Source organism: Larimichthys crocea, chromosome I (assembly GCF_000972845.2).
Source record: "Larimichthys crocea isolate SSNF chromosome I, L_crocea_2.0, whole genome shotgun sequence".
Lineage (NCBI taxonomy): Eukaryota > Metazoa > Chordata > Actinopteri > Sciaenidae > Larimichthys > Larimichthys crocea.
Genome location: NC_040011.1, coordinates 1,592,919 through 1,600,787, shown reverse-complemented (window position 1 = coordinate 1,600,787; position 7,869 = coordinate 1,592,919).

Below are 7,869 nucleotides of genomic sequence, written 5' to 3'. Positions count from 1 at the left end.
CTGTTGATCAGTGATTCGATTAATCATTTGAGCCCTGAGGTTTATAATGAGAGAGTAAGCAGATTAAGGTCACTTCAAGGGGCCAAATGGATTGTGAAACCCGTGGCTCCTGCAGAGATCCGACTTATGACCTTAAAATAGGGTAAAGACATCCTTAGAGTCAGACAGCTGTATATCAGACACAAACATTCTTCTGATATCTTGATTTTAAAACTGATGATAAGTCCCAACATCCATGCACACTGGAATAGCACTAAAGATATTAACAACCAACAAGACATAAAAAAACAGTAATTTTGATAAAATATATATTAAATAGACAATTTGAATTGAGACCTTCAATGTTCTTCAAGTTACTTGAAAATCAAGTCTCCTTTAAACAATGTTAAAGGCCAACATTTCATACTGAGAAAACTCATCAAGTGCATCAGCTGGAGGCCATCACTCACACCCTGCAGAAATAGCCATCAAATGAATCTCCTCTTTAGCTTTGATCTAGCACCTTGTCCCACCCTCTGCATACAAATCTGATGCAAATCTATGGCTGCTTGTAACTGCAATTTTGAGCAGGGTTATAAAGAGGAGATCTGCCTCACAACTAACAGGAAATAAATGGAATGGCTGTTCCCTGCTCTTATGTTATGCATATCTCAGCCCACACAGACAGATGTATATTAATCATTGGACAGTGTGAGATAGCAGTCTGAGAGCAAACAAATGAGGCTGAGAGTGAGTGGTAGTTCTGGTGACAGTCAGACGCAACAGTGTGTCAGATTTCAGCACCATGGACAGCACATCACAAAGCTCCACAGACAGTACAGACAGGAGAGGTCGTTTTATTATGAAATGATTCCTATTGTCTTATTTTCACGATCATTTCTATCGGATACGACGCTGTATATCTGAACACTGACAAATAAAATGAAAAATGAGTAGTGACAGCACCTGAAATATCAGTGAAAGATTTCCAGAAAAAACTAACAAAACAATAAAATATGGTACTGATTATAGGGATATCCTCCAAAGAATGATTCCATTCAAAAGGCCTGACATGGTTTCAACTAAAGTATTTTCTCATAACATTAAATATCCATTACTTAATAAGCAACAATCAAACCTAAAGTTCAGGGAAAAAATCTTTTAGGGCTGTGTGGGCAAGGTTTTAACAATGCATAAGACAACACACAAACAAAATAAATGGATTCAAATCAGTGCAGGGAAAATATGTGAGAACACAATTTTCCAAATGAGCCTCCCCCACCTCAGAGCAGTGAGTTTTTTTTGTTTTTTTTTTAGAAAATATAAACATATCTTGGTGGAGAATGATGTTTTAAATGGATTCTTATTGCAAGATAATGATTAGGAAAATGTTTTAGGGACATTGAAATCCCAAATCATTTCTAACATGCATCGTATTCAGCATTAGAAACTGAATAATCATGTTGAATTGTTGACTTTTACATGTTCAGTTTAATTGTTTTACACAAATTAAAGGATGCTCAAGGTTATTCACGGTCAGCGATTAGTTGGAATTAATGAACAATGTACAAAATGTTCACTATTGGTCTGTGAATCTTGGTTGTACATCCATGAAGACATTTCCTGAAGACCTCTTATCCTAGAGGCTTCTTCAGTTCTGATTATTTGTCTCGTTGTTAGTACACTGTAATGAGAAAGCTTGTTTAAAACATGCATTACTGCTTGATTCGTCTTACTCCACTTTACCAATGACACCATATTCTCAGATTTCAGCAATTAACTTATTGGGTAAAATATTATTCGTAGCAATAGGAACAATAAGAAAAAATCCATATGTTGCACACCCAAACCTTTGTTTTCTGGTGTCACTCTCGTTAGGAATCCTACTCATAGGAAACTATATTGTATGTTCATCTGTTTCTGTTTAACAGGATCACACGTGTTGATCTGTCTGACCTTGTCTGGAAGTTCCGCCATGCATGGATTCACTCTGCTGCTGCTAGATTGAAATGTAATTTCAGTTTGATTATCTTACAGCACACTCCGCAATGTACTGAAATTGCAGCCTGCAAGATAATTTAACTGTCACAACACTCAGGAGTGTTCTGATGAGTTTTCAGGAGTGAAATGAGAATAACTCATAACCAAATCATGAACCCGCTGACTGTGTGAGTATGTTTACCTTTGAGGTAATTTACACAAATAAACCACACGAGTGAGTGAGATTGAAATTTTACACATGCTAATGGAAACAGTTGGTCTTCCTGGTGATCGAACACTTTGTAGCAGGTAAAACCAAGTCAGTGACCTTTTGAGAAAAGCGTCACTGCTCAGGTTTGTATGTCCCAGATATCCTGTGTGCCTACTCCAGGGAAAGCCTTTACATTTCTGGCATTTAGTTGATGCTCTTATCTAGAGAGATTTACAATGGGCAGCATTTTAATGTCTCACTCAAGGGTTCTGAAACAAGAAACGTAGCTCGTGATGGACAAACACTGACTGACTCCCTAGCTGTCATTGGCTGCAGTACACAAAAAAGGTGGATAAATGTTGAATGGTGTATATTTTCTGGAAGTCCATTGGGAAGCCTGATTGCTTTCTTCTCACCTTTGTTGTTTAATTTCACATTTTGGAATTAACTTCCATGTTTAGACTGACCTTAAAAAATGGGTTTGTAGAGAATCTCAAGAGATTAGCTACCCTACATGTTTTCATCAAAAATAAATTGAAATAAGGTGAATGCTCAATCTAATTGGATGACAGAAAACAGTCAGAGAGATGATACGGTGTGAAGCTTGAATGGTTTCATCTCACATATTGGTTTGATATGTTCAACGAGTGACATTAACTTTCTTTAATGTCTCTGTCTTTTCACGAAGTTCCACAAGGCTGGAGCCTTATATATATATATAATATATATATATAATATATATTATATATATATATATATATATATATATTATATATATATTATATAATATATACACTACCAGTCAAAAGTTTGGACACACCTTCTCATTTAATGTTTTTTTCTTTATTTTCATGACTATTTACATTGCAGATTCTCAGTAAAGACTCAAAGCTATGATTGAACACATATGGAATTAGGTAGTGAACAAAAAAGTGTGAAATTACCAAACTATGTTTTTATTTTAGATTAACTCCAAAATAGCCACCCTTTGCTTTGATTACTGCTTGGCACACTCTTGGCATTCTCACAATGAGCTTCATGATGTAGTCATCTAAAATGGTCTTCACTTAATAGGTATGCCTTGTCAGGGTTATTTTGTGGAATATCTTGCCTTCTTAATGGGGTTAAGACCATCAGATGTGTTGTGCAGAAGTCAGGTTGGTACACAGCTAACAGCACTATTTGACAACTGTTAAAATTCATATTATGGCAAGAATAAATCAGCTAAGTAGAGAAACGACAGTCCATCATTACTTTAAGAACTGAAGGCCAGTCAGTCCGCAAAATTGCAAACATTTTGAATGTGTCCCCAAGTGCAGTCGCAAAAACCATCAAACGCCACGACAAAAATGGCTCACATGAGGACCACCCCAGGAAAGGAAGACCAAGAGTCACCTCTGCTGCTGAGGATAAGTTCATCGAGTCACCAGCCTCAGATGTCGCAAGTTAACAGCACCTCAGATTAGAGCCCAGATAAATGCCACCTAGAGTTCTAGTAGCAGACGCATCTCTACATCACCTGTTCAAAGGAGACTCAGGGCTTTATGGTCAAATAGCTGCTAAGAAACCACTGCTAAGGAAATGCAACAAACAGAAGAGATTTGTTTGGGCCAAGAAGCACAAGGAATGGACATTAGACCAGTGGAAATCTGTGCTTTGGTCTGATGAGTCCAAATTTGAGAGCTTTGGTTCCACCCACCGTGTCCTTGTGTGACACATAAAAGGTGAACGGATGCTCTCTACATGCATGGTTCCCACCGTGAAGCATGGAGGAGGAGGCGTGATGGTGTGGGGGTGCTTTGCTGGTGACACTGTTGGGGATTTATTAATTCACACTGAACCAGCAATGCTACCACAGCATCCTACAGTGACATGCCATCCCATCCGGTTTGCGTTTAGTTGGGCCATCATTTATTTTTCAACAGGACAATGACCCCAAACACACCTCCAGGCTATGTAAGGGCTATTTGACCAAGAAGGAGAGTGATGGAGTCCTGCGCCAGATGACATGGCCTCCACAGTCACCTGACCTAAACCCAGTCGAGATGGTTTGGGATGAGATGGACCACAGAGTGAAGGCAAAAGGGCCAACAAGTGCTCAGCATCTCTGGGAACTCCTTCAAGACTGTTGGAAAAGCATTTCAGGTGAGTACCTCATGAAGCTCGCGAGAATGCCAAGAGTGTGAATCTAAAGAATCTAAAATATAAAATATGTTTTGAGTAATTTCACACTTTTTTGTTCGCTACATAATTCCACATATGTCTTCAGTGAGAATATGCAATGTAAATAGTCATGAAAATAAAGAAAAAACATTAAATCATTTGTGTTAAAGATTCACTCATCTTCAATACAAATATAATGACAACTCCAAATTAAGAATTGGACAAAATAATGCAGGATGTGAATTATATTACAGAAAATAATGAACATAATGCATTAGGGGTTCATGTATTTACATTTCTCCTGTAATATGATTGTGTGGTGCACATTTTGATTTATTACATAACTGCACAACAACATTTTTGTTACATAAGGCACAAAAAAAAACCTAATGCTGATGAAGTGCAGAAGGCTATTAAACAGCCACAAACTAAATGCACTTAGAAGAGCATATTATGTCTCCTACAGCTAAAACAAACTCCTACAACACTAATCAACAGAACACGGATGAGGGACATCAGTAAAACATGTGTAATCATGGACATTAGCCATGAAATACTGTGAAATTCACACATTTGTTGCTAGCATAACAGCAAAACAGCATTTAAATGAATCATATTTATAATTTGACTAACCTTTGTAGGTTTGCAGTTGATCAGGAATTTGAAAACAGCAGTGCTGCTGTGACTTACAGCTGCTGCTGACGTGACAGTGCCTTAGAGGCTATTGAAGCATACAGTAAAGATGTGATATGAATACGTAACAAGGCCTACATGGAAGTTGCTAAGACAAGCACATACTGCCATTAGAACTATTCCGAGGAGTTCAACCTGCAGGATTGGTCCCAAGGTCGGAAAAAGTGCTGAGGCGGACACTTTGACTGCATCAGCTTATGTCAGTAGCATTCAATCTGTAACAATGTTGAACCGAGCCCCTTTCATATTTATCCTCTGACACAGTTTTAGCCTTAGATCAGATGGAAAAATCAAAAAATGATGGTTTGAAACTAGTTCTTGCATTGAAAGAAGTATGTCTAATAACTTTAATCATATGTGATTTTAAAATACTAAAACATCAGCCAGCATATTTTTGTACTCAAACTGTGCTTCTGGGTATGAAAGCATGTTCGCTCACCAACAAGCAGAACAGTTTCCAGCTGTCTGCATTTTGTATTTCACATCAAATATTCATTTCCCTCATTATATTAGTAATGATGCATCTTTCCGAACCCCTTGCTGCTGTTTTATGACTCCATGATTATGAAAATATCTTTCATTCCTGTAAAAGACACATAACTAATTGTAAACTTTCTTGAAAATTGAATTAAAATTGAAGACACAACATTTGAGGACATTGTCTTCCTTTGTTCCTCAGTTCCATTTTTTATTTACCATTCTCTCTTCCTCCGCTTCCTCAACTATTGGGTTTTTCAGACTTGACAGTATTTCACCTTCACCATTTCACCACCCTGTCCCTCTTCACTCTAACTCTCTTGTTTGGGCAGAACGAACTGTAATGACGGGACCCACAGTCATGGCTATTTTATAGATTGGTTCAGTCTGGCTGGAACTGAACTTGTCGTCGCTTTGACCTCTGACAGGAAATGCCATCCTCCACACTTTCTAGACCTCCATATTTCGAGCTCTGCCAAAAATCAACTGCCACCAAAACAGCCGCAGTGGGACGGAAAATTGTGGCTAACCTGAAATCCACTGTGACATTCGGAAAATAGTCGATTATGTCTGAGGTTCAGGATAAAACCATGAAAGTTCCCTCATGACGTACAAACACAACAGCAAGTAAACACATACACAGATTGTAGAAGTCAGTGGACTGTAATGATGGTAGGTGTAATGTAGTTTAACATTATTCTTTAACAAAATTCTCCATATGGTTTTATTATGGTATGATAATTTCATAGAAAATGATTTAAAACACTACATCCCATTTAATAAAGGTAGAGATGCTATTCTTTTATTATAGAAAAAATCAATGTTTACTCTTTATGTATTTATCTTTGAGGCTAGAATAAGGTTGTAAAAGCACAACACTGATGTGTGAAAGCCTTGTTCACAGTAAATGAGCTTCCAATAAGCCCCGTGGCCTCTCCTCCCCCACTGTTCCTCCACTAATCATTGCCTGACTGTCATGGTGGTTTTCTTGGTAGGCTGGGTGGCAGCCTGGTGAGAGGTCATGTTGGATTAGAAAGCATCCTGTGTGATATAGGTTACCGCACTGAGCTACTAGCAGGGTGCTGGGGTGCGGGGGTGGAGTCTGCACAGAGACACACACAAACACAAAGAGACACATGAGTCACTTCAGCGACAAGGGCTGTATTTGATACTGCCCTGGTGCTGTGGATTGTTTCTTTGCATAAATGGTGCATCTCTTAGCTGATGTCTGTCATGTTTGTTGCAGATAACAGCTTCGGGAATGTAAAATGTTCAACATATTTTAAGAAAAAGCAGCTGCTGAAATGCTAAACATGACTTTATATCTTCTAACGATTTTTGTCATTAATAATTTAAGTTTTTTTTTTTTTTTTTTTTTTACCTCTGAAAATGTCTTATAATTCAGGTTTGTGCACCAAATGGAAAACCAGAATCAGATTGCTTTTGTCTCGCCTTGTGCCATTATCATACTTCACACACAACCTGGCATTACATCTGTTTTTCCTCCCAGGAGAGCATTTTGTCTCCTTATGACATTAAACAAATATAGATGTGGCCATTGGAGGGCACTGCAATGCAGAATCACTCTCATTTGAGATTCAGTCAGAGCTGCAATAAGGCTTCATATCAAAATTAACCACAAATAAATATTTTTTTTCATTCATCTGTGAAAACATATCCATCACTTTGATGATTCATTCATTCATTCATCTGCATTTTCTGCAGTCTGACTCTCACTCTGCATCTCAGGCAGGTGTTTGTAATGACAGACAAAAAATCTTTCCCATGCTTGTAACCATGGCAGCCACAGAGAGAGAGAGAGAGAGAGAGAGAGAGAGAGAGAGAGAGGGGTGTGAGAGAGAGAGAGAGAGAGAGAGAGAGAGAGACGTGTTTTCTAATTTTGTGCTAACCAAAAAGAAAAAGAAAAAAAAAAAAGATTCCAGCAATGACAATTCTGCTCTCCTTTACATGAGCAATCCTGAGCCAATTTGCCTCAAACTTCATTAATATGACCCTGTTGTCGTGACATGAGGTCAGCATCTATCTTGCTTCATTAAGCCAGAGACAGATTTCGTATGAGGCTTCTCGCAATGATAGTCAGGGGTCATTTTCCAAGCAGGTTCGCATGAATAATAAATGGCTGGTTTGGCAGATTAGGAGAGGTCAAGCCTCGGTGGGAGAAACAGATGTGTTGTTGTGGTGATGTGCGGGGTACATGCCGCCAGAACAAAGGGGAGATGCTGCAGATACAGACCATTTCCAGATATGTGGCAAAACCGCAGACTTGAGTTTGAATCCTTACAGCTGCGCTCTCGCTAATTAGTGTCAAAATAGAAATAAAAATACGTTTAAGAATCACACGTGTT